Source organism: Microchirus variegatus (genome assembly GCF_963457635.1).
Source record: "Microchirus variegatus genome assembly, chromosome: 14".
NCBI lineage: Eukaryota > Metazoa > Chordata > Actinopteri > Pleuronectiformes > Soleidae > Microchirus > Microchirus variegatus.
The window spans coordinates 11,130,572-11,147,011 of NC_139815.1; the positions used below are offsets into that span (position 1 = coordinate 11,130,572).

General features: G+C 39.9%; 1 protein-coding gene across 1 annotated transcript in view; it reads left to right on the forward strand.

Annotated features, from left to right (window-relative positions):
• Window positions 1–16,440, forward strand: part of znf609b (zinc finger protein 609b) — a gene marked incomplete at its 5' end in the record, with an annotated part of 60,474 nt that overhangs the window by 17,251 nt on the left and 26,783 nt on the right. The gene's annotated exons all lie outside the window — the stretch shown is intronic.

Genomic DNA, 16,440 nt, shown 5'->3' on the forward strand with positions numbered 1-16,440 from the left:
TAATCATATCCATTAGGTTTATGCATCCCTTGAAGAGTGAGACAATTTGCTGTTGACTCCATTTACTCAAGTTATACTATGTCACAATTATTATGGTGTTTTTCGTTCTGTTAATAATACAGCATTCCGGAGGATATTACTTTAGAGCTCCTGGCACTTGGTCAATAATGGGACATACTTAAAGAAAATCTGATTTAAATTCATAGAGTCGTGCTGCATGACCTTCAGACTGCACATCCCCGGTGTTGAGATCTGGGCTTTTGTCCTGAACTCGTTCGATAGGATGCTATATTTTTTTTATTCCTTTTATTTGTCTTTGTAGACCGTACAAATATTTCTACAGTTTGTACTCGATGTGTAGCTGTTAGCTGCAGGGTTCAACTGTTCTCCCTTAGACTCAAGCTGGGAAAAACCATCAGTGATTTGTCAAAGGAGGTTTTTGAAGACTTTTCTAATATGTACCCTAAGATAAATTATTTAGTCCAGTCTCATCTCAGATGTAGTATTGGCTATGAATTATTAAGCTCTGCACAGGAAAATTGTTAGAAGAAAATGTACTTGTAAAATCCTAAAATAAACTGCAAATAATTCAGTATGAAAAAAAATATACATTTAATGCCATCCTTGATAACCTTAGGCATCGATTGGGGTGGGGGGGGGGGGGATGTTAATGTGACTACATTTAAAATTCTTTTACAAGTCGCTGGCTGTGTCAGTTTGGAACAAAGTTCTTAGCGTCAATGAAGATATCATCTGTGTTTGTGGATAGCAGCTGGAGGGATAGCAGGGTGGGGATGACAATGACTGCACTGACTGTTTATTTTTATCGGAGCATTAGCAGATTAGGCACTCAAACTAACAAGGTCATCAAACTCAGATGGCTGAGAGCAGCAGACCTCTGCTAAGCAGCTGGCAGATGATACTTTTGCTCTGTTAGATTGGGTTTCAAGTCTTCTTGCGTGACACTCCCACAGCTTGACTTAATAGTGATTTTTAGTGATCTGAATCACAAATTATGATTTTCCCCCTAGCAACTTGGCCAGGCACGGCAGGATTTCTTTTTTTCCAGATTTGTCATTTTCAGTGTGCACTGATGGCACAGAATGTCAGTAATGTCTTTAAAATCTCACAATAACTTGTTTCAAATGGGTTCTGACAATTGCCATCATATCCTGAAGGTGCAGCCAGGATAACTTGCTGCTACTTGCTTCATTTAGTAGCAGTGTTGAATTAAGCCAGGTTCACACAGCAAGACTTTTTCAGCCCAACAATCCACTCGCCAACGAGTTATGGCAGGTTGTGGCTGATTTTGCTCGTCTTGTGATTGGCACTTAGCAAAGACATGGCTCACTAAGATTGTGTTGCCGACCTGGTTTTCAACATGCTAGAAGTTTGGTTAGACGGCGTGATGTGGCTGAAACCAGAGCAGGACTACAGAAGTTGTTCATCAGAGAGAAAAAGTGATGAGGAAAAACGACATCAAAACAGAGATCACCGCATTAGTTGTCCAAAAGTTAACACTGAGTTTTGGCTCATTTCCCGTGTGAGTTCTCATGTGTCTTTTGGCTTTTTATATACGATCTGTGGTTGAAACCTTAACACGGGGGAAAGGACCGCATTTCAACAAGAAGAAAAAGAGAAATGCAACATGTATGAGCATGAAAGAGATCACAGACGGTATGACATGAAACCAAGCTTAATTTAGCCTGGTTTCACACACGAGTCCTTGTGTTGTTTCTCACATGTTTTTAGGACCATATGTTTTTGTGACGAGACGTGCTAGTCGGCAGCTCCTCCTGGTGAAAGGTTGTGTTGTGTGCGACCCATTTGCTTGTCACTCACACAGTGTGAACTCGCAGTACTTGTGTGTGAAATGGCTAATGATCATATCAATCTGGAAGTAGTTTGTGTAGTTTGTATTTGAATTAATATGTGTGCTGTTTCGATCCTGCTTCCTGCTTTTTAAACATTGTTTTTAGAGTAAGGGCCAATTCCAATTCCTATCTTAACCCTCAATCTCAACCCTTAATCTTAACTGGCCCTCAAAGCCAAGTGTTGAGGGTTATTTTGTCACTTAGAAATGGGACACCCCTTAAATGCAGATACGTCTTCAGACTGCGGGGGGCAGAATAACGCGAAAGCTGCGTCCAGTCTGTCAACTCCAAAAAAGAAGAACACATTTACGTCAGGATTATCTATTACGATCCGTTTGTAAGTTAAGTTATTAGGTTGGAAAAAATTATTACTGTAATAACCTATCAGTTAGTTATAAGATGATACTCATACAAATACCACAACCACATACGGACATATTCAGCTGACAGTTACCACACACCACGACTTATTGAAAAGTAAACCATAGCAAACGATCGCTTGTCTGCGCCGGCTATTGACAAAAGATCGTAAAATAAAAATAAATGTTACGCAACAATGATGTCAGTAATCCATAATATGGGCCTAACTAAGATAATACATCTATGTTTTTTTTATAATTTTTATATCTCTATTAACAAAGAAAATACTTAATTTGTAGCATACTCGTTTCACTCCTTTCGGCGCCATCTTTGTTATGTCAAAACACGCAATGCATTCTGGGTAGCCCTTGCTCCCAAGGGTGGTCTCAGAAAATCTCAATAATTCAACAATGACGTAAGTAAGCCATAAAATGGGCCTAAACTAAGATAAAAATACAATGGTTTTCATATTTTTTATATCTCTATTAATAAAGAAAATACTTACTTAATACATTGGTAGCTCACTCGTTTTGCTGCTTTCGGCACCGTCTTTGTTCTGTCAAAACACACAATGCATTCTGGGTAGCCCTTGCTCCCAACGATGGTCTCGGAAAATCTCAATATTGAGGGCGATACAGCCCTTAAACTTGCACCTCAACTTAATTTTTTTGAGAATTGGGACAGCACTTGCACTAGAGGGAGCGCGCATTTTTGAGATTGAGGGTTAAGCAAGGAATTGGAATTCACCCAAAATTGTGATGCCTCTAGTGTACCTCAAATATGTGCTTGATCGTCCTCAGAACATTTTGAGGAGCCTCCGTCTGCCTCTGCGTTCATGCCCAAGTGTGTCCAATTGAGCAGCATTAAACCTTTTCAGACAGCTTTAATGTCGACTTGACACTTTTCCGGGTCGGCTTGTTTTGGCATGTTTCTCCACTCACAAACAAGGCCTCTCACGTAACTCTGTGGATAATACCCTTAAATCACTTGCAGACTATAATTATCAAAACATGTCACAGCCGTGCTGTGTGGTTCAAAAAATAAACTGCGGTGTAACCTAACCTGCTATGCTCCTCTACAGACCTGTCTTTTCAACTATTTTTCCCCTCTCACCAGAAATAGTGTTGAAATGTCATGTGGCGCGAGGTGCAGTGTTCATTCGCCCCAAGGTGTATTGAGGTGTAAAAGTCTGAAGGGCTTTGAGGCTGTAGTAGCAGCAACTGCTGGCACTCGGTAATAGTGCACATCACCATCCATTAAGATGGACATGGTTCAATAGGAGCTCTGTGAGACAGCCAGCAGCGGAGGTCAATCAGAGTAGCAAGCCCGAGTGAGAGTAGCAGCATGAGGGACAGCACAGTGAGTGCAGCTCAAGTACCATCTGCACAACGGAGAGCAGAACACTCCTTCACGTCTACAGACATGACCCTGGCCTTTCACTCGGCACCTTTATTATCTGCGGTTCTGTGTGAACAGCGTTGGTTTTTGTTAACAAGCCAAGACTGAATTCTGCAGCAAACCAAGGGATTACTGCTGGTTATCCACTGGTTGTAATGTAGGTATATTTATGATTCTATCAATGTTCTCATTTTTGTTGTTTGCCCAGTCTTAGTTCCCCTCAATTAGACACTCACACTGACATCTTAATTATATTCTTTGTTTGTGTTGCTCCAGCCATGTCTTGCAAAACAATAGAAAGTGATTTGGCATCATTCTACTTCTTTTCTTCTTGAAGTGGGTGGCTTCAAATTGTCTTTCAAATGTTTGGAGAAGGCACCGCCCACAGAACAGCGTCAACACGAGGGAAGCAGATGAACGGAGAAGATGTATAAATAGTTTGAGGTTTAGGAGCTCTGGGGAAATCTAGCAGTCGTGAATAACAACTTGTTTCCTTGTGTAGTCCTTGTCCATGTGTGGTACTAATAAAACCTTGTTCCAGTGATAAGCTTTCTTGAGAGAGTGACTTATTTTTGTGTTTGAATTCAGGAAGTCCCTGAAAGTGGGATTTTTGGTCGGCGCTGTCTGTCAACATTGTGGTGAATTGTGAACATTCAGTGCACTAACATGGAAAGAGATATTTCCTTTTCCACTGTTTGGACAAATGCTCGGTCTTCTGAGGATTCAAAGAGTGAATCATAGGTATTTGGGTGGGTGAGCTGTTGATGACAGCCTCTCAGTGTGTTGTTATGTTTCCCTTTGCTGCGAGATAAGATTTACGAGTATGGAGAGGTCTGGCAAAAGAGAAATCCTCGTGGGCTCAGCTTAGCTTATCTGGATTTCAGCTCCCAGCACAGCCTCCTCTTTCTGTCGGACGCAAGCGGGTGACCTTGACAAGAATGTGGCTCATTGTTGTAATAGATACTGGTGTTGTCAACTGACCTATGGCCAGGGTGGGAAGATGACAAATGGAAGACAGGGGAAAAGGGAAAAGACACTGACGAATGCAACCGAGCAGAATCAGCGTCTAGGTAAGGATCAAACTTGAATCTGTGCCAGCTAATGAGAACGACTTCTCACAGTCTTATACAGTGAACTGCCAGTATTCATGGATGAATCGATTCTGTCACTTTTGTTGGAGAGTAAAATATAATGACATTATGAACTTTAAGAGGAAGATTTTTCACAAATAGTTGTCTTTCTTTGGGAAAATGGCTTTTGAGAATCACACCAGAAGGGTGTCACTGAGGGTTATGGGAAATCCTAACACAAGGCTATATTAAAATCTACATGGGCAAATAGAAAAGTGGTCTTCCTGTTAATTGATAAACATTTGTCATTTAGGTGTTTTCTCGTACAAGGGGATTCCTGTCCTCTAAGGGGCTGTACATGCGAAAACAAGTGTATGATTCAAGTTTTGTATATCGTATTGGCTTTCTATCCACATGTAACCGGTGGGCTTTTTGTGTGTACACTCTTAGAAATAAGGGTTCCAAAAGGGTTCTTCTACAGTGGCTGAGGTTCTACCTGGAACCATTTTGCTTCTGAAAAACCCTTTCCTGAAGAAAAGAGCGTTCAAGAGTTCAAGAGTTCTTAGTAACACTAATGGTTCCAGTGAGAACCATTTTGATCCAGAGAACCCTTTATAACCCCTTTCCTGAATAAAGGGTTTTAAAAGGGTTCTTGGTGGAACCCTCCAAATGTGTTCCAGGTGGAACCAGGTTCTACCTGGAGCCAAAAAGGGTTCTCCTATGAGGACAAGCCGAAGAACCTTATATGGTTCTACTTAGCACTTTTATTTCTAAGAGTGTCCAACCAAAACTACTATTACTTTGGGAAAACCATGATGTCAACGTACCATTGCTCTCTTGTGCTGGCATTCACTGTCACTATCTTAATATGTTGTGAAAGTTCATTATATCTACTGATCGAACTTCGTGAACAGTACGTTTTCCTTTACCTTTTCAACCAGTTTTGGTGTGTATCTTCTGGCAGATGGGTAAGGGTTAACTAATGTCGCTATCTTCATCATCCTTCTCGTCTTCTTCTTGTGATTGGAGATTGCCTGGTATAGTCGCCTCATGATAACTTTTATATCTTTTCCTCGGTCGCCGTGGCTGTGTGCAGACAACACATGCTCAAAGTCGTCGTCACACCACATACAGGCCTGGCATATTTACCCCAGCTTTTAGGGTCATTTTGGGCTTTTAATGGTGTGTTTTTATAGATGACATTTAAAAAAAAAAAAAAAAAAAAAAAAAAGAGTGTATAGGGAAAAGTTCTGTTTCCGTGTGGATAAGACCTAAGTGGGGAGCTTTTAGACCTCATGATACCCAACCCCCACCCTGTCATTGAACAAACAAAACCAGACCATGGGCTGAAGGCAGCCCACTGCTCTCTAGAGAGAGGGACTTGGCAAGACATGAATGTTAATGTATCCTCAGTGAGATTTATAATGACTGCACAGATTAAGAGTAGTTGGTAAATCCACAACTGCAACTGAAAGTTGTGTACAAATATTTTGGTCCCCAGGAGATGTTTTCTAATGTCTTGATGATTATCTGCCTCACAGACCACCATGAGGCTCATGTCTGAAGCTTTGAATAAAATAAGTTGACAACAATGTACTTGATTAACATTTTTTTTAATTATTTATTTAGCCAGGAAGGTCCCATTGAGATACAAGATACAGTATCTTCTTCCTGGGAGTCCTGGTCAAGATAGCGGCACAGATAATACAAATAGTTACAGAAACGAAACAATCTCAGATACAAAATGCACAACAGAATATAAAAGTTAAATGGAGCGTCCATACATAAACTTTTTCGGTGTTATTTAGCATACCTACACACTAATGAATCATGAAGATGGTAAATATCTCGAAATGTAAATACATCTTAAAACGTTTACAAATGTCTGTTACATCCAAATCCTTGACGCACAATGCCGATAAAGAGGCTTAGGTGTTGGAGTTTAAGTGGTTCTGCAAAAGCGATTAATTGTATTGGCTTTGCAACCACAAGGAACCAGCGCTTTGGGAGTCATGAAAAGCTATTTTTGGCAAAACGGGTCTCGGAATGTGAAAATGTGAAAATGTCACCCTTGCATTTTTGTGTATATAACTAATACAGCACTTTGGGAAAACAATGAAGTCCTAGTTCCACCTCTCTTTCGCTTGCATTTGATATTGCCATCTTTATCATCTTCCTCATCTTGTGTTTGGAGATTGTTTGGCCTATTCGCTTTATTTTCGTCCCTGGCGTTCTTCATTTTGTCTTTTGATTGTACACATTGTAATGTGTATTTGTGGTAAAGTGCCATGTACTAAAAAAAAATAAAATAAAAACTATTGCATAGGTAAAGTTTGTTTTCATATGGATAATTCCTGATCAGCTCCACATTTTATGTCAAGACGGATGGAGACAACAGTAAAATTGCGCTAGTAAAGCAAGACTGCTAAAAGAAAAAAACTGCACTGCTGCTGTATTCACACAGTTTTCACCTCAAATACACAGTATATAGATAACGTTATATTACATACAGTGTCTTTGTTAGATTTAGAGTTAGATTTTGAGACTTGATCCAGTTTAATAATGTAAATTGTTACACGCTAAAGCTAAAATAAGGTGTTACGTTTTTTCCTGGCTCACTCAAAAATCGTACAATTCACTCAAAGATCATTTGAATCACATATAATTTACTAGATTTTACTTGTCAAGTTCAATAAATACAGCTGAAAATACACAGGCAGTCGGAGAGGATTTAAACGAGTTTGACATAGTTTTGGTTGAGGTTTGCTTGTATCATTTATTAATAGTTGGGTAAAAAAGGACAGCGCTTTCCTTCTGTGTGCCTTTGCTTTAATAGGAAAATTAGGCCACTGCCTCATAAGTGAACAAATTGATAAGCTCCACTTATCTTGGCTCAGTCCTCTAGCCTGTGGTCCCCTGTGCCTTCTGTCTTTTTATATCACTTTTATTTCCCATCACGCTGCTGGTAGCTGTAGGAGTCGTCTCTTGACTAATGTTTGTTTTCCTTTCATCAGGGAGTGCAGATGTCTCCACAGGTAAAACCTCTCATGTTCTCTGAAGAGGTTTCCTTTGAGGAAGAAAAAAAAAAAAAAAGAGTCTTCCGTTACCTTTTTTTGCTTTAGTACAGTCAAGGGCATTTGTAGAATAGGAGCACGGATTTGCAGCGTTGCTGAGTCGCACTACAGAGGTGTTACATTTGATTACGGCGGAAATTTACAACAAATGTGAAAGTGCTGCTTGTCTTTCAGCTGTTGCAGTGGGTTGTGAAATGAAAGTCGACTCTTTGTTGCATGTAACACTGTTGATTTTACAGAAGATTACCATGTTTCACTGTCCTATTTTCCAATTTCTGAGTTCTAACTTAATTTTTGTATTGCCTATCATCTATCTTTTATATGTTTAGTGTAAACATGTGATATTATTATTATTTAGATGGTAAGATTTTGTTGTGAGCTATTGTTGTGAGATGGATGAGCTCAGTTTCCTCTTTGTATTATTAATGTGTGGTTATGCTTTTTCCTGAAAGCACAATTAGCAGCAGCTAAATCTGAGAGGAGTTGCCTAGAAACCGAGGGCCTTTTTTTTCCAGCTGGTGTTCTACAATAGATGTCAGGTTTTTCTTGTTTGTGTTTTCTATGATTTCTCTCAACTTCAAAGGGAATGACTGGTTTGCAGTAAAAGGGATCGGGTGATTGTGCAGCATTTGAAAAGAATCGAGTGGGCTTTTAGGACTTGACAGTCATTTCATGCTTTTTGGCTTTCTGTCCCTTTTGTGTTTGTCTTTTATTTTGCAATCAAATGAAAAGTAGGTTAAAGGTGCATTATTAAATAAATCTAAAGCAACTGGCCATAAAATCCTCCTAATATGTCACAGAGACTCAGGAATAATGTTCATATGACAAACTGAACTCACCAACAACAACAGTACAGCCAAAATATTTGCATTAAAAAATAAAAAATGTGCAGACTGCAAATCATGTTTTTTTATTTTGAAATCATGTTTTGCCATGTGGCGCCACCTACCGCCGTCTACCAATCATTGCAGTCAATAGAATCTTAGCTGCTGAGCAACCACGCGTTGCCAGTTACGTCAGAAAACAAAACCTAAAAGACGCCGGTATTTTGAATTTGAATGTAGTAACCGTTTTTGGCCATATTCTTACATATGGCACATTTAATTCTAATAACAATGTTAATATGCCCTCAATTATACAGTTAAACTCTTAAAGCTACCGAGTGATTGTATGATAACAATATTCTCCGTTTAAATTAATTAATGGGCTTAAACAGCATATTGCAGATTTTCAGTCCAGTGTATTGTTTGTATGGCTGCTGAATGAGTGGTCGTGTGTGGGGTCTCTTGTGTGCTAATATTTCTTAACTAGGTCTGAGTGGAGGTGAAAGAGGCACAGACGAGTGTAATCTCCACTGCCCTCTGACCTCAGGAACTCTGCAAAGATATTAACAGGTTTTGTTTCCAGAACCAAGACATAGTGCAGCGAGAATGCTGAACTCACCCAACTTATGACATTTGTTGAAGTGTTCCTGTTCACTTAATACATTGACCTTTATGTCTTGGTGGTAGATGGATGATAAATTCATTCATTCGTCTACCGCTTTGTCCTCCACATGAGGCTTTCAGGGGCCGCTGGAGCCAATTCCAGCATCTGACACAGGGGCGAAAGGGGGGGGGGGTACTCCCTGGACAAATCGCCAGTCCATCACAGGGCCAACACGCAGAGCACTCTCACATACACACCGACAGTCAATTTAGAGTGTTTAATTAACCTCTGCATGTAGAGTGTGTTCGCCACGACTCTGTTGTGTACCAGGTGTTGGAGTAGCGAAGGTGCGGGGTCTGGTAGTGAGTCACGTAGTAGAGGGATAAAGAAGACAAAGCAACAGCTCCGGTGTTTAGAAATAGGAGGAGGTTTCATTTATGCCCTTGGATGTATCTTACGTGAATGACCTCAAGGCAACATGTGCTTTGTTACTGTTGTAAATTTTTCATAAACATCTTCAGTCAAATGTCCTTGTTTGTCAACATTATGTCCAACTTCACTCTGAGAAATAAGGGTTCCAAAAGGGTCCTTCTACAAGGGCTGAGGTTCTACCTGGAACCATTTGCTTCTTGAAAAAGCCTTTCCCAAAGAAAGGGTTTTTCAAGGGTTCTTTGTAACACTAACGGTTCCAGTAAGAACCATTTTGATCCAGAGAACCCTTTAAAACCCCTTTCCTGAATAAAGGGTTTGAAAAGGGTTCTTGATGGAACCCTATTAAGGTTCCATCTGGAGCCAAAAAGGGAAGAAGAACCTTATATGGTTCTACTTTTATTTCTAAAAGTGTAGGGTTAAATGCAGAACTCTGCTGATTATAAGAATCCACCCTGTTCATACCACTGTAACAGGTCAATATGCCCATATTTGTAAGATATGGATGCATTATACAATAATATGGGCACAGTATCGGTAGATATTGGCTTTAATATGTATTAATCGGATATAAGAAAACACAAGAAGATCTGCTAATATAACTAATGACAACAACCGTAGCTTAAATAGGCTGCTACCCCCCTAGGCAACATGTACAACTATTATTTATTTTGGAAAAACCTGTATCTGAGGTTATATCCTGTAACCTGTTATGGGCCCAAGCACTCCCGATATATCGGCATATCAGGTGTCGGCAAAAAGTCCCATTATCGCGCATCACCACTCTGTAGTTTGCTTTATAGATATAATGAGGAATACATTGAATACATTCAAAGAGATAACCAATGGACCAATGAGTACTACCTTGTTTTACTGGTCTAAAAATAAAAAATAAAGGGATAGGTATGTTACAGATAAATCATCCAGATCACCATTTGAAACACAAACAACAAATTATTTCCGTGTTTAAAAACATTAATTTTGGTTAATGAAAGAGTCTACATGTCTTGTATTGCTGAATTGCAGTATACAGTGTTGACTACATTCCAGACAGACACCACACCGAAACAGGTGTCTCGAGTACGACACTGCGGCTTAATCCCCTCTTAATCCTTGCACAGGATCAGTGGTCAGTTCCTTAATCCCAACTCTAACAAACAACAAACAAGTTAAAGCTGAAGTTAATCTGTCCAGTAAAAAAAGTTTTTGTGCACTAACTGCAAAACAGCACTGTGAGGTACAATCATCAGTACAATCATTTTTTCATTTTTACCAGCCTGTTAAACATTGCTTTTGCCACTGTGGCTTACTCATGGAGTTGGCTTGGGGTTTGAGTTAAGAAAAGGTTTGCGTGACGCTCGAGAATTGTGGTTTTGAGGGAGGTTTCAAAATCTCTCTGCTAAGTCTTAGAAGGAGTGAAGAAATCTTGGATATTGGCAAGGACTTAGCATTGTGTGGAGCCTTGTGTAATCTGGTTGTGTAGCTCCGTCGTGTGTGGGTTTTTTTTTTTTTTTTGTCAGGCATCAGGCATTTCACTCTGTAGGTTTACATTCTGCAGGGTTAGAGTGCCATTGCTTTTTTCACTCATTCATTGATAGCACTTAGAAATGGAGAGGCATTGTTTGTGCACGTTGTAAAATGGTCCTATTTTTGTTTTGATCCAATTCTAATTAGTTTATATCATTACATATTAAAGGTTTACCTTGACTGGGCTATCACATTGTTGAGACCAAATGTGGGCGGACGGTAGCTCAGGGTTCGATTCCCGGCTCCGCTCGTCTACATGCTGATATGTTGTTGGGCGGATGCGCTGTATGCAAGTGTGAATGAATAGGTTTGAGTGGGTGAATGGTAAATACAAACCATTTACCATTTCTTGCTTGGCAACAGGATTTAAGTAGAAACAGTTGATATGTATTATCATAACCATTCTGAAAATATAAGATGGCGCCGCAGAATATATTTACAAGGTTTAATTCACAGAAATGACCAACCATGTGAATGTTGAATGCAATAATTCTGTTAATCATCAGTATTTAGTGTATATAAAACTACAGCAGGAGAATCCCTTAACTACCTCAACACCTCCCCTGTTCATTCTTTTTTTCTATTAGCAAAATAAATGCCAACGTTGTTGGTTCCCGGGTTCAAGGCCTGGTTGGAACCAGGGCTTTTCTGCCTTTCTGGAGCTTGCATGTTCTCCCTGTGTGCGTGGGTTTTATCTTGGTTCTTCGGCTTCCTCCCACAGTCCAAAAACATGCAGATTTGGGGATTAGGTGAATTGGTCACCGAATGGTTGTTTGTCTCTATATGTGGCCCTGCGATTGTGTGTGGCGAGCTGTCCAGGGTTACCCCGCCTATCGCCCTACTCTCTTAGAAATAAGGGTTCCACAGGGGTCCTTCTACAAGGGCTGAGGTTCTACCTGGAACCATTTGCTTCTGAAAAACCCTTTCCTGAAGAAAGTGTTTTCAAGGGTTCTTGGTAACACTAATGGTTCCAGAAAGAAGCATTTTGATCCAGAGAACCCTTTAAAACCCCTTTCCTGAATAAAGGGTTTTAAAAGGGTTCTTGGTAGAACTCTCCAAAAGGGTGAGGACAAGCCGAAGAATCTTATATGGTTCTACTTAGCACTTTTATTTCTAAGAGTGTATGTCAGCTGAGATGGTCACAACACCCCCTGCGACCCTCCGTAGGAAGATAAAGCAGTAGATAATAGATGGATGGAGATGATTATTGGAATTGAAGGGTTGTTTCATGAATGTTTTAAGGTTTGTGGAAAATTAAAGTAGTTCAAAAGTTGTCTTTATAGTAAATTGCCTTCACTCGAGCACTAAAATCCTTGGTGTTTGGATTTACCAGTAAGCCCAAAGTAATTTTAAATAGAAACCCTCAAGCTAACAATTTACCTGAGTAAATAAGGAAATTTCCATTCCCTCACTTTATCGCCTAAGCTTGGCCAGAAAAATGCAGTCGGTTTGTCTGTTTGCAAAGTCTTGGCATGAACAGTTTGAGAATCAATTTTAAGGAGGCTCTCCGTGAACTTGTTTGCACCTTTCAACATCTGGCTTTCACGGCGGTTGTGTGGTCTTGTCTGCAGCTCTCTGTGTCTCCAGAAACAGCGCGTGGTGACAGCTCGGGCGATTACCTGTCGTGTCTCATTCATTCAGCCGCCCTGCAAGTTGGCCGCATCATGCATCAGAAAGTGTCAGACAGTGATTATGATGTCATTTGGCCTGACTCTCTGTTGCTCTCGGCACAGGTTAATTTGCCCGTCCTCCGAGCAGCGGCAGAAAAGCACGGGCTGTCCTTGCTCCTGTAATGACAAGTCTTGAGCTAATTTTAAATTGAATCAGGGAGTGATGTTTGGGTTTCAAATGAGTCGTTTTATAAATCGTGATCAATGAACAGGATTTTGGTTTATTTATGTATTTCATATAATTGAAACGTGGGTACAGTTTTCATCGGGGAAACAATCAGAACATTGTATGATTTCAATCAGAACATGCCAAAAAATACAAAGAGCGAGGGGGAAAAAAACACAGTAACAAAGCATCATGGTGATTTATTCATGTCATTGTCACTTCACCCCTTTCCCCTCAGCGCTCACCAGCTCTCCTGTACTAATGCCAGATTCACACTACATGATGACTTGGAGCAGAATCACAGGATTACGGCACATCCCTGTCATCACTGTATTGTTATTCAGAGTCTTTGATGGCCATGTCCTTGTATATTTGTCCCTTCGAATCTACCAATCATGTGTTCATTTAGGGTGACAAGTCATTACTTGCAAAAGGCAGCCAAATTATTGGGCCAGACCAATGACTAAATTAATGTCCAGCAGCAACTGCTGCAACAAACAATTATTTTCATGATTAATTGATTAATGGTTTGGTCCATAAAATGTCAGAAAATGCTAAGACATGTTGATCAGTGTTTGTCAAACCTGGAAATGTTGATGTTGAACGTCTTGTTTTGTCCACAAACCAAAATGATTGAGTTTTTATTATGGGTGGGAGGAAAAAATCCCGATTCACATAGGAATCGCGATTCTAATCATCAACGAATCTGAACTGATTCATAAACTTCAAAAATCTAATTTTTTTTAAAGTTTCTATTTTGAAAAACAACACAAAACACCAGTTTGTGTTATTTGTGTACAGTTTATTTTGTAACTTCTGGGAGAAAAAGGCAGCTAGCCTCAGCTTTTATCCATGCAAGATATTTTTTGTACAGTAAGTAAGTTTTTATTTGTTTTGAATGAATAAATGGTAACTTTTGCCTTTGTCTGATCACATTATCACATTATCTTATGCAAACTGTAATGTTTTTATGCCATAATTTGCCTTAACACACTATTCATTGTATCATTTTTTGAATCGAGAATCAAATGAATCGAATCAGTTGAATCGAGAATCGATTTTGTATCTAATCGTGAGCCTAAGAATCGGAATCAAATCGAATCGTGAGCCACCCAAAGATTCACATCCCTAGTTTTTATGATTTCTTTGTCATGTGGAGCAAAGAAACAAAGAATATATTCACATTTAAGAAGCTAAAACAATCATAAAGCTTGTTTTAATCGTGAAAAGAGCTTCAAACCGATTAATCGATTATCAGAATAGTTGACAATTAATTTAGCAATCGATTAATAATCATTTAATTGTTTCAGCTCTACTAACAGGTATACACTAAGGTTTACCATGTACATCGTCTTAGTTTAGTGAGATAACACATAACACATTTGTGAATTGGACTGATGGAAATAAATGTTTTTAATTTCCAGAAAATAAGACATTCTCAACTATGTATTTAGCCGTGTAAAAACAAATACAGGCTCACAATCTAATTGTGTCAGTTGTTATTTTGTCTACAAAATCAAACTGGATCCAGTATTGGCAGCATATTACCGAGCACTGAGTGGTTTATTCCCAATTAATAGACGTTTGGTGTTGGCTGCAGCGTGACATTCCTCCCGCAGTTCAGTGCTAATGACTTGGAGCGTTTTAGTGTTGACTGTCTTGACTAAAGAGTGCTAAGCCTGGTGTCAGTGTAGCTCTTAAATCACTAACAGTCTTCCTCTTTCTCCCACCTACACATTTTTTCTACCTCCTGTTCTCCCTCACACTCTCTCTCGGCTGCTCTCATCATCTCCCTGTCATACTGTCCTTTTCGTTTTTTCGGCTCCCACATAGGCTCGCAGTCTCCTCGTTGCTGTCACAATGTGTCAGAACAGGTGGAATCAATTACTGACCCTCGGCAGCCCCGCTCCCTGCCACAACCAGCTCTTTAATTGAGGGAATTAATGAGTGATCAGTCTGTGAGATAATTCGGTGTCATGGATCTTGCTCGGCTCAGTGTGAGGGAAGAAAGCTGGGGGGAGGGAATGTTTGACCAACCCTGCATAACTAATTCTGTCCTTCCACAGAGGTGGTCAAAGCAGTGCACATGTCCCTCCCTGCCTCCCCCGCCTGCTAATCACCTCTAAGGTTGAGGGAAAGACAAAATGGCATGTTAAGCTAGGTTTATGGTCGCCGTATTTACTTCTGATCCGATCCAATATCTGAATTTGGATATCTGCCGATACAGATACTATTCCTATATGGATGCTCTGTTTGCTTTAATGTTATTATCATCATTATTGTTGATTTTATATAAGGCTTTAATAAACTCCCAGACACACACACCCATAAACGGATCACAAATGAGCTGTGGATGTTCAATCTACAAACACGACGGGAGGTTTCGGGTCCTTAAAACACTGTCTCTGTGTGGACGGACCCTTAATCATTGATTTTAATAATTTGGCATTTTTTCCATGGGTTGACTTTTTCTGCCGGCCAAATTCACGTGACAACGGCCAAAAGCCGGCATTTACCGGCTAACGTAAATCCTGGCTTGGCTGCATCGGAACCCGATACTGGATCGGATCGGCCCCATCCCTAGCCGTAGTGTGCCGAGCGCGAGACAAAAATGACGTCATATCTAGGGCTGCAACTAACGATTATTTTTGTTTTCAACTAATCTATCGATTATTTTTTCCAATAGTCGACTTATCACCATTATCTCCGTTAGCACCTATTTATGATTTCTGTTTAGCCTATATACAGTGGACTCAGGCGTTTGCTTTAATAACATGACATTTATCACAGTTAAATATCTGAAAAAAAATGATCACAGATTTCTTACAGCTTAAATATCAAATTAATATGCTCCAAATCACACAGTTGGTAAGTGAAAGAGGTTTACAATTTATTATAAAAGCTGGTATCGACAGGGGCTGAAATAAAGTATGTCATAGCAGCTTTGCCTCTTATTTACTGATTACTGCCGTAAATTATGCATTAACATAAGTAAACTAGCGTTCGCTAAGCTAGCTTCTTCCATGATTTTCCGACTGATATACGTACGATACAACCGTATTATGACGTAATTGATTACGTCGACTAATCGTTGCAGCCCTAGTCATATCCTGTGTCGGACCGGCACATCAGCTCCAAAAGGTGTCACGGCACTTCTTAATTTTTGCAACTGTAGCGTACTTTACTTACGGCATCTCTACTGTTGTTCATTTTGTGTGTTTATAGAACGTGTTCTGTATTACTTATTGAGAGAAAGGCACCACGCAACAAAACAGTAAAATAACAACTCTGCTACCGTCGTATAGAGATACATCGTGTGTCGCCATTTTGGATAATGACGTCAGCACACGTCGACTTCCTGCTTATTCACTGAATAATTTGGTCGTACGCCCCCTGCCGTTGAGGCGAATACTGCAACGAACATCATGTTTAGCATTTTAAAGC